The sequence below is a fragment of the Sorghum bicolor genome, chromosome 3 (genome assembly GCF_000003195.3).
Source record: "Sorghum bicolor cultivar BTx623 chromosome 3, Sorghum_bicolor_NCBIv3, whole genome shotgun sequence".
Lineage (NCBI taxonomy): Eukaryota > Viridiplantae > Streptophyta > Magnoliopsida > Poales > Poaceae > Sorghum > Sorghum bicolor.
In genome coordinates this window covers 26,413,459-26,431,949 of record NC_012872.2, presented here as the reverse complement: position 1 = coordinate 26,431,949, position 18,491 = coordinate 26,413,459, and positions in this window count along the sequence as shown.

Below are 18,491 nucleotides of genomic sequence, written 5' to 3'. Positions count from 1 at the left end.
TTATTGGTAGCTGTTGATTTCTAGTGCACTAAATCTAGGGATTGTGCACTACTACAAAACAAACTTCATTGACAGTACAGTTATTTTAGTTACCATATGCATTTCAGATATCAAGATTATATTGACATATACTATAGTACAATAGCTCAATTTGTCGTAAAAAACACAAAAGACAAGAAAGTTCATTCACAAACTAAAGTTATCGGTGTGTGCAGGCTGATCAAATGATCTTAAGGCATTCATCATTGTGGATTAAAGAAAGCAGCCCACAGATTATTGTGACATGGAACTAATCTTAGTACACACTGATAATTTCTTAAGGCACAAGGAGAAAGCAATATAATCTTGATATGGAACGACATGTTCTTAATTCAAAACAGCAAGTGCATGATACCGACTTACTAAATATCTTATTATTTAATTCGGTAAATAATTAATCTAATCTCTGATTGAAGACGAAGCATGAGATCCTTGTTTATTTTGGCACACTTCATTCAAGGTCTTTATTATGTTGTATGCAAAATACTAAATCGTGCAAACTATCAGAGTTTAGACTTCAGAAGAGATGTGTTTGTGGCTAGTGCTCACCTGCCGCCATGCTTGGCCTTGAAGGCTTGAAGAACAGCTGGAGGGAGGGAAGCTGAGAGTGTTGAACGCTTGGGGCCTGGAAGCTGGAACTGGAATCCCTGGATCCACGCTCTACGAAGGCACAGATGCCCGCCGGATCCGTGCCCGCTCCAGACGTGGAGCTGGAGCACCGCGCCGCTGGTACCAGTGGCGGACCCAGGATTCGCTCAAGACTAGGACCGAATTCTTCTAACGAAAAGTTAAAAACTACACTGTAATCTTTATATATGTGTGGTTCTGTGGCCTACGCATAGATGAATCTTACTATTTCACGCTCATCTCTTTGTCCGATGATGACACATACACCATCAGATGAGGTAGGCATTTTGTGGCCATGGCGCAGGGATGGGTTCATCAGCTGATAGGTGCTGATAGATGCTGGCAGTCGTCTACTCGATCGTAGAACTAAGCGCAATGAGGCACTAGCAGGTGACGGGCATCCCGCTACAGCGACGACATGAGTGCACGAGAGTTGAGACTCAAGACTAGCACGAAACAACGAGAGAGGTGTCAGTTCCTTATCTACCTAGGTTGGTTGCTGGCTTCAAAGTTGTTGGAATGAACTCTGAGAAAATGATAACTATTATTAAGGTGTACCTAGATTACAAGAACCATGACCAATGGCTGGTACCTCGCGTCCTTGCCGACTCACTGCCGACGCCCTCCGCTCGCCGCGGTCACGCGCGATGCCGCGTCCCGTGAGGCAGTGAGACACGAGCCAGAGGCCGAGACCTGCTGCAAGCGCCAGCTAGTAGGAGCACCATAGCGCCGGGAGCAGGAGCGCCGCACACCGCTGGGACCAGGAGCGCCGCACCTCCGGTCGCCGAGAGTAAGAACGCCGCCGACAGAAACGCTTAGTCTAGGGCTCCCACTCGGTCAATCCAGGGCTCCAGGGAAAGCAAGCAACCCTAAACGCCAATTTCCAAAAGTACCCCTAACTAGATAAGGTCGACCTGAATGCACAGTGGGGTAATTTTGGAAAAACTCAAAACCTCACCGGTTCGCATGGAACCGCCCGGTTCACTGGTAGGATGAAGAGCCGGCCGGTTCAACCGGTTTATAGCGGTTCGATTGCACACATGATCTTTTAAGTGAACTGAACCTTGTAGACCCTGGTTCGGTCTTTTAGCGGTCGAACCACGGTCCGGTCTGGTCCGAATAAGTATGGTATGTACTCCAAGGCAAAGGTCTTGTGTTCCATTCCTTCTTATAGCATTTTTTGTTAACTACTATTTTTTTGCTATTTGTTTTCCAAAAAATAGCTTCTTGCTTTTTGATACTTTCCAAATCATTTTTTTTTCTTTTTTATTTTTGTAGTTTTTCCCTCGCATATAAAACCTATTTCAACCTGTTCATTTGTACTATAGCTGCTACAATTACTATGACTACTAGCTACTTGCGCTTGTACTATACTACTACCAAGGCTGTGTTTGTTTCCGTGTTTGCGACGTTTATATTCGACCGACCCGAACAAATTTTAAAATGATGATTAAAATGCATAGTAAAAAATAACTTGCAATTTATATTTACTCCATAAAAGAGAATGATGGTGCAACTGAAGAACTATAAGAAAAATAATACAACTATTATAATTACTAATAAAAGATAATGATGGTCTCAGTCTTGATTAGTTCAGGTCGCTCAATTATGTCATACAAATGGCTAATTACTTGCGTAGACTCGTGACCGAACTAGTAACTAAAAACATGCGCTAAAATTATGTCCCTTTAACATTTAAATAGAATAACTATATACATATATACTAATTAACTTATGTACTTATTAGGGTTGGATAACGATCCGAGCTTGGCTCGGCTCATTTTGGTTCATTAAGATAACGAGCTAGCTTGACACGACTCATTATGTCAATGAGCCAGAAAGCTAACTCGGCTTGGCTCATTTAGAGCTCAAGCTGACTCGTTAATCTCGTGAGCCAGCTATAAAATGTTCACAAATTATCAATTGTGAGTGAGGATAACTTATTAAGTGTTAAATATAGGTGCATCAATATATTACTGAACTATTTTAATCCGCTCCACTTCAATCCGTTATCATCCTATCAGCTACTAGTAGTGATGAAAACGGTACGGATATTTTTTGACCATATTCGAGACCGAATTCGTTTAGAGGGGTTCAGATCAGTCCGTATTCGAGTCCGAATATTCAACATCTGATTCCGTATCCTTATTCGAATACTTAAAATTATATATTTATGATGTCGACATCCAATCCTATCTTATCCGACATGGTTGACATTATTTGTATTCGAATCCGAATTCGACCAAAAATATAAAAACAAATATGATATCAGTGATATCCGTCCGTATCCGATCCGTTTTCATCCCTAGCTACTAGTCATTGTAGGAGAGGGGGCGAAGTGAACTAGTGATGACATGATTTTTCCGTATGAATGCATCTCATATATTTGTTATGTTGATACGATTATTTCTAGATTGATCTAACTTTCTGAAAATTTATTGGCCAATTATAACATACATGTATGTATTTCACCGATTTTATCCAAAATCTCGATAACTCCTAAAAAAGATAATTATTTATATTGTTTTGAGCAAATTTCAAAATCAATAATACACCCTGGTTGGTGGCCTGCCTTTTTTCGAGCGAAAAAATTACGAGCGGGACTTTTTGCCGCGCCTAGTGAAACTGCCGCGCGCCGCTCCAAAATTGTCCCCAAATCCCCCTCCCCCAACATCTCCCTCCCAAGATCCCATCGCCAGACGCCCGGGAAAGGCATCCGCCAGTTTAGGGTTTCACAGCGACCTCACCGCCGAGGCCGTGACAACGGCAATGGAGCGCGTCGGAGACGGCAACACCAGGGTACACGACATCGGCCCAATGCCGCACCAGGCAGCCGACGGTGAGACCCGGGGCCACGGCCTCGCTTTTCAGCAAGGGTACGACGCCGACTCCTACATCGACCGACCACGCCGGAGTTGATGGCAGTCATGAAACCGACAGCCTACGTCGCTCCTCAAGTTTCGGACCTAAATTCAGGCCATTCGACCCCTCACGGCATCGGTAAGCATTCATGAAACCTAGCTTATCGTATCTTGTTACAGTGTCTTAGAGAATCTTTTTTTTTTCTTAGCGGTATGCAGCTGTGCTTGGAAGAAACCATGGGTTCCTCTCACAACATAAATTGATAGCCATCGGTCATAGAAAAATCAACTAATAATAATCTAGGATATTTTAGTACTCTTAATTAATTGAGACCATCGGTTCTAATAGGTTGTGTCCTTTTTCGAGCATGATCTGAAAGCCCAGGCTGGTGCTGCCCTTCCTGTGGTTGTGTAATAAGCAATACACAAGCTAGTGAAGAATACGAATTTTTTAACCATTAGATCTCACCAAATGAATGGCTGTCCTTTTTTTCAAGCACCGTAAAATTACTCTTTTCTATATTGTTTTTAGGGTAAAGGGTTGAATTAAGGCATTAGTGTGCATCAGGATATAATTTTGAGTTGTAGTTCACAATCTGTAGCAAATAAAGTTAGTGGAATTCACATGTCTTTTGATCAAGTTATAAGTACACCTAAAATCAGTTCCATTATTTGAATTAATTGCACTGTGAATCAAGTTATAAGTACACCTAGAATCAGTGCCTATGAGTTGTTTTATGCCTGCACTAACATATCATTAGTGTACTGAAATAAAATTATTTAGTTTCCATTCAACTATGTCATCCAAGTATGTGTGAATGTAATTGCTAGGGAGAATATGACGCCGGAAGAATCTGAATCTTGGACTCTATATTTTCAACTCATAGGAGCAGCATAAGGAATTTGCTGAAATTGAAATAGATAGGGGCGATATTACATTTGGGAACTTGTTAACAATGAAATCACGTTTCGGTTACTCTGCGATGAGGGACTTATACTATAAGCAACGAAGTGTAATTGTGTAGCTAGACTTGTTGAAATTGATTCAGATTTAGAAGCTGGTGGAATGATAACAATGAATTATGAGGAGAGAGAAGTCAGATTAGTATTGAGCAAGGATCCAATAACTGAGCCAAATGTTAGCATAACACCCATCAAACTACCTCCGGGTACACCATTTTATGAAGATTTCACAGATGAGCCAATTGATGACTACAAGGATTGGCTTGAAGAACTGCATGCGAACGGCGAAGGCACGGGTAAATTAAGTTGCCACACTTGTGTCCATAACTGTATCTTAATTCTTTGGTGCCTAATTTACTAATGTAATCATGTCTCTAGAATTTAAGGATACATTCAGGAAAGACACAGTCAAAACATACAGGGAATGGTTAAGTGTGGAAGGAAAACTTGAAGACATCGGTAATATAATATTTCTCTCCAAGCTGTCAATCAATTTAACTGTTCTTCACATACCATTTTAACTTATGGTCTATTGTTGGCAGAGGCATCTGAAGAGAACCCTAGCACTCAGTCAAGTGAAGCCAGCAATCCAACACCACCAACACAGCGACCAAGTCATGCTCGGCGTGTAAAACAATTGATCAATAACAGTAAGACATTTTTTACTTTGCCAAACACAAAGAGTTGTCCTGGCACTCACTTGTATAATCATATAATTGATGTCTGATTTCTATTCCATCGTATGTCATTTTGAAGGACGACACGGCAGTGAAAAGAGGAAGTATAAAGGACGTGGGACCATCAAGGGTACAGCTGTATCAAACAAAAGAGCTAGGAATGGCACTCAAAAATTGAAAGTTCAAATTTCAAGTAGAACGGGAGGACCTGTAGGTGATAACTATAGGTCTTTTGTTGATGAAATTGTAGTGTTTACAAGGATACATGCTCCACTTGTTGGAGTGGGGAAGTGGAAACAGATTGACCATGAAGTTAAAGAAACGATAGCAGAAGAAATAATTGTAAGCTTCCTATCTTTTTGGTCCATATACCAATCTTAATTGTGAAACAGTGTAACAATTGTTTGTTTAATTTCTCTTGAACAGGACAAGTGTGACCTTGAGGATACTGAGGAAAACAAGCAACTGATATGGAGTATCGCTAATGAGCGTTAAAAGGATGGCGATAAACATTTAGTGTCTAGACTAATTGGTTAGTGTCTATATATAATTCAAAAGCATCAATTTTCAGTAAGGTAACACTTCCTAGCACCTACCATACTTGGCTATTTACTTATTGAATTATCAAATTTCAGGTGACCCAAGGAGTGTTGTTCTTCACTTCTTCGGACTTGCACTCACATCCGGCTTACTACTTGCACGAGTGATGGGATGGTCAATATCAAGCTAAACCAACCTTCAGTGGAGACTACTGCCTAGGCACTTTACATTTTTGCTGTTCAAAAACAATGGGTCGAATAATTTATTATGTGATGGTTTGTACAAAGTGTGTTTTCATTTGGGTGTGTTTAATTCTAGATGTGAACAAACAGATCATATTTTGGTTAATGGATTTACTCAAATGTTGTGTGGATGCTTATGGAGTTTTAATTAATTAATTGCATTGCAATATTATCTGGTGGCACCAAACAAAAAACGTTGTGAAAGCGCATATTGGCAACGACAATTTGAAAGTGGCAATTGCACAAGTTGCGACCTTTTTTTGGTGTTGCAAATATGTCCTATTGCAACACTCATTATGTGATGCAATAGACTGACTTACAGCAACGAAACCTTGGGCGTGGCAAATACACAAGTTGCGACCATTTGTTGGTGTTGCGGCAAATTTTTTTGCCACACTCGTTATGTGTAGGGATAGCTCTTGCACCTTATAGCAACCAAACTTTAGGTGTGGCAATTGCGTTTGTTGCCACGACTTCTTCGTGTTGTGATATAATCCTTGTTGCCACATGCATTATGCATAGCAATAGCTCCTGCACCTTCTAGCAACCAAACGTCGGTCGTGGCAATTGCACCTGTAGCCACCACTTCGTAGTGTTGTGATATAATCTTTGTTGCAATACTAACTGCCGTGGAAATACATTATGTTGCAACGCATGTTTGTTGTTGCTACTGCAACATTTGCAATGACATCGGCACGTTGCCATTGCAAGGTACAGCAACGCCTAAGGTGTTGCATTAGTTGTTGTTGCCACGTTTACAACCGTAGCAAAATCTTAGGTTGCAACGCCCAAGGTTTTGCAATTGCAAAATACATTTACAACACTATCCAGCAAAGCGTTGTCCAAAGCTATACCCACGCAAGAACTTGCAACACCTCGCAACAAAAAAAATGTGTTGCTACTATTGCTATTGCAACTATTTTGTGTTTATTGCAACACATTTGAGGTGTCATGAGAGTCTTGTTCCTGAAAGCAAAGGAAAGTGAGTTAACTAGCATAGGTTACCGACAATACAAAGTCTAATAGATTGCACAACTTACTTGTTTCAGAGCGATTTCTTGTATCTGGCGTGGAGATGAAGCTTGCACTATAATTTGATCAGCTGGAGCTGCCGATGGAATATCTTCAACTAAAAATTACCAAGGGTGACAATGGTGTTTATAAAAGAAGTCATTGGTAATGATTCCGCAGTTAGTACTTTACCTTGAGGTGGGATAGCAACTATCTGTTTAGGGAGAACGGCCGATGATGTGCCTAGATCAACTAGATCGGTGATCTGTTCAGACACATCGGCCGGGTCTACTTGCATCTGGGGCACTGATTGAGGAGGAGAAGGTGTTATTTGGATCTGAGGTGCTGGATGAGATGGAGAGGATGGTGCTGTCTTCTGTCACTTCGGCTGGGTCTTGGTACTTTTTGGACCCTTTCTCTTAGGAGGAGCTTGAGTGGGCTGGGGGGCATCGGCACCTAATGATTCAGTGCTCTTGGTCCTTGCTGATGCGGCGGTCTGCTGTTACAAAAGATCAATGTTCTACAGATTAGATGTAAAAGCAGTCAAACATTGTTGAAATTTGAAAGAGTAGAATGCTTGGTACGAAACAAGGTTACCATTGACGTTCTAGTCGTAGCCGATGTACCCTAAATATATATATATATATAATATGAATATGAGATGAATCAGCAAAAAGAAAAAGGAAATTTGAAGATTTTTACCTTAAAAACCTGTGCTAGGCTGCTAGCGTGGCGGCAGCTACCGATGGAGATGTTTTAGACGGTTTGGTCGTCGTCTTCTTAAAGCGGATGTTTCGATGCATCAGGACTGCTAGGCTTGGCGCGTTGTGGCCGATCAGAGAGATTGGGCATGATGGGAGAAGGTTGATCGACCTCCCACTTCTGCTTACTATCGGTGCTGGGTCATCGACTTGTTGAAGTAAAAAGGATAAGTTACCGATAAAGATTGAAGTTAACAGAAAGCCCGAGTATCGGAAAAGACTTACAACCTCATCGGGAACTTCGTGCATAGGGTCGATCATGTTATGGTACATATGAGACGATACCTTGAACAGGTGCTCTTTCTATTCTTCCAACTATTGTTTGTATGACTGAGTGATGAAGAGGGCTGGAACCCAAGCCGATAGATCAATATCTGTCGTATCAGCATCTGGCTGGAGCTGAGCTGTTCTGACCCACTCGAGTCAACTGGTTATTACTTCCCTCGGCTTAACCACATCAGCATAACAAAGTTTAATGGGTACCTGACCAAAAGCCAGCTGGCGAGCTAGTGTCGATGGGTTGTAAAACTCGTAGGTTGTGTTGGTGTTCTTTCAGCTGCCGAAGTTGTTTACTAGGATTGCTCTTGGGGTGATGATTGCCATCATCAGATCATTGTCCTTGTTGAGTGCGTCATCAGCAGGGTGCAAAGTGAGGGGGAATATAGACTCTGCATCTTCATAAGGCATCCAGGATCGTTGATCTTTGGAGAGGCCGTCATACAGCGTTTGAAAGAATTGGCCGACCTGGTTCTCATTTGAAACGGTACCAGGGAGAACTATGATGGCTTCACCGTAATTAAGGGATGAGCGTGTTGCTGATTCATCCTCTGCTAGTTCATAATCTTCAGCGATGTCTCGTGGGAACTGCTGTGCAAAGAAATCCAATCGGAGGCACTTATGCATGTGGGCGTTGAGCCACATGTTGATAAACCACCAAGGACCTCCTAGATTGCTGATGGGTTCACCTAGGATGAGTTTCTCAGCTACTTGGTGGAGGAGGTGATAAACAGAACCCAGGAGGTATCGGCCAAGGGAGAATCGGTTACCATTAGCTAGTCGCTCTGCTGCCGATAGGTAGACAGAGGTTGGCTCTACCGATCGGCCACATAAGATGAACTTATCTAACCACATATTCAGAAAGATGGCATGCTTTCTTTGACTGACTGATCTAGTTTGCCGATATTTTTGGACATATCCTGACCACCCGCCGATGTTACGGGTTTCTACTTTGTATTCAGATTTATGGTTGAATACACCACCGTCATCGGCATGGGTAATATCTAAGCCGGTAAGCATAACAACATCGGCAAGTGTGGGGGAAGCTGGGCCGTGACCAAAGATGAAGGCATTAAAGGTATCTGACCAAAAGTATGAGGCAACTATCAACATTGATTCATTCTTTTCCATATCGGCAATGGAAAGCCTGATACATTGGTCAAGTTTGCGTTCACCCCAATATACTTCATTCATTTTACTGACCCTCAGGAACCAATCTTTCCATCCTTTGGTGGGTTTTGGCTAGGATCGGAAAGTGTCCTTCCATAGATCTAAAGAGAAATTCTCGGCTCTAAAGGGAATCCTATTGGTTTCTGCGTTGATCAGATCGGTAGGGTCTGGGTCACCCATTGGACCGAGACATTGGAGGTGGGGTTGTTCAGTGGGGATAACAATTTTCTCACTCATATCCTGGAGTTTGGAGATCAAAAGAACATGAAAAAATGGGGAGAAAATGCTAAGTAAATAAATTTGCAAAAAGTAAAAAGTCCAGTAAAATAAAGAGAGGATGGGGATGGATTAACCTTAGGATCAATGAAGTTGACGGCCATTTCCTCCTGAAGAGAAGAAAGAGCTGAAGATTTGAAGGTTCGAGGAGGACTTTGCCGTAGGAGAGCTTTTTCACTGCTGAAGATCTTGAGCTCTTCATCAATGCCGCCGCCGGGGAGATGAACTTGAGAATGAGGAATGACAATGTAGAGGATGAGTACTGGGGAAGGAAGTATTTATAGGTTGGAATGAGCAACGGTATTTTTGACTTATCTCTTTGCCGTATCCGTGAAATTCGAGGTTGTTTAGATGGATATGGTAACTGTTTGCATGATAATAAAGGGATTGTACATGTGATTTGACAGCAAGTAATTGTCATAGAACCGACCAAATTATAAGAGTTCAAGTGTAGAAACGATCGGCAAGCAATCAAGTTTCCAAACTTGAGCCCATATAATCCCGGTAGTCAACTGAAATCACGAAGGACTTCAAACCAACTTGCAACAAACCAAGATCGTAATAGTTCAACATAACACAGCAAATGTTACATAGTCATTCATTGCCGTCGAAGTGGCACCACATCGGAGTTACTTAGTTATTACAACACATGTTTGTAGTAGCGGAAGCAAAATGGTTACACACACTTTCCAAAGTTCATTTCACAAGTTCATGTTCAGCCAGGGTCTCATGCCATCCATCCAAAAGCAACAGGTGCGAAGTAGTTAGAGAACCGTGCCCAACGGTTTAGTCCTCATCCCCAGCGGGATGGAGACAGGTCTTGCAGAAGCCATCATAAAAGATATCATCTGTAAGAGGTGGGAATAAACCCTGAGTACGAGGATGTACTCAGGTAGACATACCCGTCTAGTAAAACATAAAAGACACCAAGGATCATGCAAGGCTAAGTATATAGTGGAGCTGGTTTGACTTAACAATTGCCAAAAGCTTAACTGATAGCTATATTATTGTAAAAAGCATCATATTAATCATCATTAGCCTATCACTAGATTAGCACCTGTACGAAACACATCACTTGATTTTTACAAGCAATAATAACCATATCAAGTTCATCATATGCTCTTCCTTGCTATCATCATTATTATGAACCATTGTCCTTTAGTGAATGCTACGTTTGCCGCTGCTCTGTCAAGTTCTCACTATCCGAGAGAGACGGCGATTCGAATCGATTCCTATCCAGCTGGAGGGTTATTCCTAGGACTCACCCAAGCATCCCCCGTCGGAGAGCCAGCGGGTCACCTTTGGTACGACTCAGAAATCGCGGCTCCGATCAGCGCCGCACTCCCAGGGCTACCACTCTGCTCGGGAGGTCAGGAATTTTAACTCACCTGCCTTTGGTCTTACGCCAATGGTCCCCCGCACACCGCACTTCCTCTGGTAGTGCGCACTTTATACTTGCCGGTCTTCCGGCCTGAGTCATACTACTAGGCTTCGCGGTCGGAACGAGTTATCCGGCCAACTAAGTGTTAGGCATGCGTTCAACATGACAAGAGGACGTACAACGATCGGTCCTTAGCTGCCACATACGGGGTTACTACAACTTGCAAAACTCGGTTCTTAGTCAATCGTGATCCGACACAACCCTATTTCGCGTAGGTGACAGGATATCACCCGACTTCTACCGATTAAAGCATGTCTAAGCCACTACTCGACCCTAACTCTATAACCAGGTAAAGGTAAGATATCTGGACAAGGATTGAGTATAATGCAGCAAGGGTTTCATCACAACTCCTATACGTAATGCATCAATAAGTATAACATAGCCAAGTAAGCTTTTGAAATTAAAGTGGGAGACTTATGAAGCTCCGGGGCTTGCCTTTCATGAACAAAGTTGGCTCATGGTTAGGGCACTCAACCTCTTCTTCGGGCTCCTCGGGTCCGGCTTGCTGGACCTCCACCTCCGGGTTGCCCTCCTGGCCTTCGGGGTTCACCTGGAGCTCGAACGATGCTGTTGCGTCCGGTGCACCTATTGCATGCATGATAAGTAAGAATAGGTGCATGCTGCACGAGGATGAATGCTTGATAACCTAATTAGACTCACTGGACACTCATTTACGGAGTAACTGTTATAACTAGTTTACACAAGATAATTAGTTAACTTAGCAAAACCTACCAAGTCAACCTAAAACAGCAAGCGTTATAACAGAACAGCTCAGTAAACAATTCATAACTATTGCTATAAGGATCCAACAAACATAAATGAGGACATTCTGGAAAGCTTATGAAATTGTCTACAATTCATCTTTAAACATCACAGCAAGATTCATGAGCTAAACAAGTCATATAAATAAAGTTCCAGGTTCTGTCCCAGAAAAACAGAAAGCACCTATTTCTGGAACCCAACTTGGAACAGCCATAACTTTCAAACTATTGGACCAAATGATCCCAAATTTAAACCACAACTAGTTCATAGGGATTACAACAACTTTGATTTAGACAAGTCTCCCAGCAACACAAGTTATCAATAAGTAAAGGTTAGATTACCCCTTTGCTGTCCAGGACAGCTCTTATCCCTCTAATTAATTATTTGATGACATAGCCAAAGCATATTCAGTGCCAACTAATTGACTTACAAGCACAAGCATATCATAAAATAACCAGAACATCATATGTTAACCCCTAGATATTTAATAACAAGGCATTTATCAATTTACTTCTATAAAAGGACATAATTACAAGATACTAGAAAAACTTCTCAGAAAAATCTACAAAAATTACAGAAGCACCAGCATAGCGTCTATACATTACCGCAAAATTTTCAGAGCAATTGCACATGCCAAAATTAAGATAAGCATTTAACATGTGACAAGGTGCTTATTTCATAAATTAAGAAACATGGCTTATATAGTGTCAAACAACCGATTTCAGATTATTTACATGCTACTAATACTAAAAACAAGTTTGGCACCAAAGTAGAGCACCAGCATAAACACCAATTATTTACTATGATTTCAATAAGGAAACAAGCCATAGAATCAACATAAATTACATGTCACAGATATAGTACTCCAAAAATCATGAAATATTTATCATAGCATTCTAATACCACGCAGAGACTACCATAAAAATTTCATAGCAAACGGAGCAGTATAGCAAAAGATATGAATTTACTCATGAATAACAAGATTAAATCCTAACAATTATTCTTCTCAGAAAACATGGTACATTTTATATTTTTAATAAAAACTATCCATCTCATAGAATCTCACAAAATTGATTTCACAATTTTTGGATCTCAGAAACTGGAGATATGATTTTTGCAAAGAAGCCAAAAATCTAGATTTGAATAAGAGAAAAGGAGGGAAACTAAGTGTCACTGACAGCGGACCCCACGCGTCAGGTTCTTCTTCCTCACGACCGAGACGACGTTCACTGGCGATTTCTCTGCGACGGCGAGGTATCCGTCCAAACCAAGGGCACCGACGTGATCCCCAATCCTTTGCGAACCGGTTGACCCCCTTTTCCCTACGCGGAGCCACCGGAAGGGGCTCGCCGTCGATCATGGCGGCTCGGCGGAGGTGCTCAGCGTTACGCCAGAGCTCTCAGGCCGGTAGAGCGCGACCTAGGGTTTTCTACAGCACCAGCGGACTACGGCGAAGCTTCCTAGGTAGGCGACTTGGCTTGAAACGGCGTGCAATGAGCCGGCCACGAGAGAGCCCAACTCCGGCGGAAACACGGCGGCGATGCGCGTCGTGTCCGGCGACGGTGAGCGCGGTAGAGCGTCCACCAAGTGGCGCAAACGCTTGCTAATGACCTAAGCTACCTCTAGGACCTAACCAGAGAAGACGAGAGGCTCCGAGGAGCTCGGCATTGAGTTCGCCGGAGAAGAAGGTCACGGTGACCCGGTTTGGGGGAAATTGGAAATGGCGGCTCACCGGTGGATTTCACAGCGAGTTAGCGGGTGGAAGGTGGAGAGCAGTTCCCGGCGAAGCTGTGAGCGAGGTTTGGTAGAGAGCAGCGCAGCGAGGAGCGCGTACGAGCTCGCCGGAGTGAGCTCGCGACGGTGAGCTCGCTGCGGCCGCGTTTCTGGCGAGAGAGGGCGAGGCAGAAGGAAATGGACGCGTCCACTTCGCCCGGGGTGTCGCCGTGGAGGTCATGCCCGGGGTGTCGCCGGGGTGACGAGCAGGGCCAGGAGCAATGTACGGGCGCCAAATGTCGACGGAGCTCTGCCGCCGGTCGGCCACGTCGGCGAGCCCGGCCTCGATTCAGTTAAGGTAATGACTTTCTGACAGAGCGACTTTGACGGTGATTAACTCCCAAACCGACGCTAGATGGTGTAGTTGACAAAGTTGGAGTACTAGCTGAGTTCTACAACATTGTCAACTGGAGCAAGAGCTAGATCGGTCTGGTTTGAAAGATATGATGTTTTCAAAATCGATCAAGCAAACTGCATTTGAAAGATATGATGTTTTCAAAATCGATCAAGCAAACTGCAGCGTCCCCAGACTTAGAAAATTTTTCTAGGTGTTGGAAAAAGCCCCAAATCTGCCTTGTGGGTCACTTTTGAGCTAGTTGTGGTCATTTTCATGAGATGGCCATAAAACAACTTTTGTTCCTTCAAAAAATTTCTACAACTTTGCTGTACAAAGGTTTGACATGCAAATAATTTATGAAACACTTTTTAAAAGCCTAAGCAAAAGAGGTTTCTAGGGCCTATACTTGTAAGTATGACTTAAGTAATTATTTTGGAGAAGTGATCAACATGAACATTGTTCCTAAGGTTGAGTTAAGCATAGATAAGCTAATTACCAAGACATAGCACACACATATAAGCATGGTACACACCAACACAAGCATAGGAAACACGATTAAACAAGTTAAAGCACACTTAAGCATAAAATGACATGGCTCAAGGTAGATGATGATCATGCTATGCTTGAGTAGATGATAATGCTCATGTTATGCATGTGATTTATGCAACCATAACACTGGGGTGTTACAGCAATCATGATTTTAGGAGATATTCCACTGTACACGATCTTTTGGTCGGTCCATCGGCAGTCAACCCTAACAGAACAGTTGCCGATGAGCGTGTTTTTATGAGATTTGGTTTGAGTGGTTGAGAGATTCAAGGTATTTACTGGAGGTCAGAATTAAGGTTGTTTGGATTTGATAGTTAATTGTTACCAGAAGGAAATAATTGTGAAAAGGTCGTCATTATCAGGAGAGAATTTCGGAGCATTAATGATTTCATACTCCGAAATTGGGGGCATGTGTTGACACCATTTTTGGATACGAATCGGGATAGTCAGTGAAGCTTGGATCGGCAGTCAAAGAGGTAATGTGTCTGGCTGATATGGAGATTGCCGTTAGCCAATGATGCCGATGACAGGACAACAAGAGGAAGATGTTGCTAAGTCTGGCGGTAGTTGCCGATCATTGCCGATGCAGATGAGGAAAGGTATGGGAGATTTTGAAAGAGATGCAGGGCATGTGCCGATGACGATAAAGGAAGGTGTGGGGGTCGCTAGGAAGACAGCAGTGATATGCCGATCACCTGGATAGATAGGTAGTTATTTTCCATATTTGTTAGGGTTTGTTTTATGTACGAATCCTATATAGTTTAGAATTAAATCCTAGTCGTATACGGTTGTAACTCTTTAGGATAGAGTATAAATATGGGCCTAGCAGCAATGTAAGAGGACAATCAATCAATATCGTACACAACTTTGACATCTACTATTACATCTACTTTTTCGACGACTTCGTCAACTCGCATATTTTCTTTTCTTTACGAGTTCTTACGGATTCATCGAGCAATACTCGGCGAATTCTCGAGTTCCGCGTGAGTATCTCTTGGTCGTGGCATCCGAGTGCATCGCTGTTGTCGGGACCAAAGTATTCAAGTTATCTCCTTTGCCAATTGCTAGGCTAAATTGGCTGACACGCCTCAACATTTGAATCGGGTATTAGCCCTTTGTGTTTGTAGATCTATTTTTGCATCAACAGCTACGAGTACTAATGAGGGTCAGGCCCAATCTTCCGAGAGGTAATGGTAAATTCGAATGTGCAGAACTCGACATTGGCGATCCGGCTTCAAATCAACATGATTTGAACCCTGCAACCGTTACACCACTGCTCCGTTAGTTATCAACCAAGCACAACTTGATTGACCTCACCTAGAAGACTTTTACTGCAAGCGAAACGAAGAGCACGAGCAAGAAAGTATAAACACGCAATCTGAAATTGCAGATATGAATGGTGCAAATATTGAAATGAGGATTCAAGAACACAGTTCCAAAGGACTAATCGACATAGTGGAGGAGATCAAGAACGAGGGCCCTGGATCACTGTAAAAGGATTTGTCACCACAGTTACAATGAACGATTCAGTTTCTCGATGGAAAACTAAACTCTAAAAAAACCCAAGTCTAAACAGTGGTGGCTGCATGGAATATAAAGGAGAAGTGACCAAGGGTTGGAGACGACCAGGGGGAGGCGCCCACAACATGAGCTTAAGGCCCGAATTCGATGCATGACCAAGTTGGCCCAAAATAGGAGACACAACACCTTGTCATGGACATAACAATTAATCCACAAAGGATCTGGAGCTAGGACCAGATCCAAAATGACGGCGTCGTTGTCCCCTTTCCAACGAGTCCAAGATCACTCTATTTTGGTGTCGTATGAAGAAGTTATGATCAAAACACTGACGACGTGTTTGCTGAATCCGAGAGTGACGTGGTAGATGAGTTGGAGATGAATTGCATCTTGGAAAAGATGATGGTGTCAACGTATCCAGCATGGCGATGTCCTCATCATCCTCCCCTTCTTGAATTGGAGTCGTTCTCGAATCCATCTTGGCAATGTCTTCATCATCCCGTCCTTCTAGAATTGGAGTCGTCCTCGACTCTTCCCCATCAACAAACTCCTGCAAAAGGTTAGTGACAGCAGGCAATGCACAGGACATAATAGGTTGACAAAGCATAGTATAACAAGGTGCATCTAAATTGTAACACTCCTAGTGTTAGCTTTCATGTTAACCATGAGCATTGCATCCACATAAGCATCATCATACTCATCCATGAGCATCATACCATGATCACATGTCATTTGGTGTGTACACTAGGTGATTGAATTGCTTATATGACTTGCTATATGTGAAGGTAAGGTGTGACCAATACATATAAGTGCACATTGTCTTCCAAAATACTTTAATCAGGTTTAGAATACCATTTTTAACAAAGTTTGTATTGGAGGTTTTACCCAAAAATGCCCCTAAGTCATGGTTAACCCTAGGTTGACCTAGTTGACCCCCTAAACCTCTTTTCAAATATATTTTATGAAACCAGTGTTAGAGACTTTGCATGTAAATGACAACTAAAGCAAAGTTGTAGTAAATTTTATAAGCTACAAAAGTTATGTTGGTGACTTTTTATGAAAATGCATGGAACGCACTCAAACTTAGCTCACAAGGAAAAAATCAGAGCTGTTTCCACATTTAGCCAAATTTTCCTAAGTCAGAATCGACACCGTTTGCACTTAGGGTACTTGGGAGCTTTGTAGTTTGAAATCTAGGCCGAACCAGACCTTGATCCTTTAAGCAATCTTGTAGACCTCGTGTAGCTCTATCCAATGGAACAAATCTGAGCCAAAACCATCGAGTGAATCGAGAGTAAAATGTCGACGAACATCGCGTTTCAGTCACTGCGATCGGGGGTTTCAGACACCGATTCAGTTTGGACAGACGCCGTCTGCCACCACGTGTCCGGCCAGGTGGCGACCGTACGCCATCGACGACTCTGCCTGTCAGCCCCAACATCGTCCACAAGTCGCCACGCACCGCATGGACGCCTCAAACGCGACCTCCACTCACTCAGAGCACCACATTTCCCTCCGCCATCGCCTCGGCGATCTCCGCCGCGCTTCGGTGAGCTCTCCCGGCCACACCACCACATCCCGAGCCGAGCTGCTTTGCCGCGACATCCTCTACCTCGACGTCCACCTCTTTTCCTTAGCCGAGCACCGGTGAGGTCGCATTGCCAACTGCGTCGCGAGCTCCACCTCGCCGGAGTTCATAGAGATCCCCGGCCACGTGGCCAGACCTCTCTGGTTCACCTCTGGCCGTGATTCTTCGTCCTACAACTTCGCCCTGCTTCCCTAATGCTCATCCGCAACCTCTACTGAGTTGCCATTGCCTCGGTTCGCCGGCGTAACGCCGCGCAGCGCCGCCGCTCCTCCATTCTCGACGGCGAGCACCCTAGAGTCTAGTAGAGCGTGAGCTAAGTAGGTCAACGTGTTCGCCTTGGTGCGAGGAACACGTAGATGCCCTTGGATTCGACCGAGACCTCGCCGTCGTCGAGATTCCCCGGCGACGAGCTCTTATCGAGCGGGTCCCGCAGACCAGTGGGTCCCCTGCCAGCCAATGCCTTTCTCTCCCCTCTGTTCACTGTTTTGCAGATTCTGAGCTATTTTTGTAAAAATCATAACTTGAGTTAGGCAAATCCAAATGGAATGATTCCAATTTTGTTAGGTTCTTGAGTTAGTCTAGTTATTATTAAAAATATGAAACATACCATGTTTTTGCAGAACTAAATAGATATAATTTAATCTTTGTTAAATAGAAGGTAATTATATCTTGAGATCTGTAAGTTCTATGGCCATGCAAATTAAGGAAAGTGTTATTTATGACATGAATAGGCTCGGATAAATTTATCATGATTTTTGGATCACTGTTGGTGAAGTTATAAATATTTATTGTGTAAATAGGAGTTTCTTGTGGTATTTTTAATAAATAGATTATAACTCCATTTGTGATGAAACTTGCTGAGTGATGTAATAATGTGTAAACCAAGCTAAGAAAAAACTGAAATCTGTTGTTTGACACTTTTTGATAGGGTTTCACATTTATGCCTTTAATGCTATTGTTAGCTTGTTATTTTTGTACCTCACAATCTGCATGTGCAAGAGCCTTGAAACTTTTACAGTAGCCTTGTGGTAGCCTAGATAGCTTGCTGTAATTTTGTGGTAATGTTTGGAGCACTTGTGT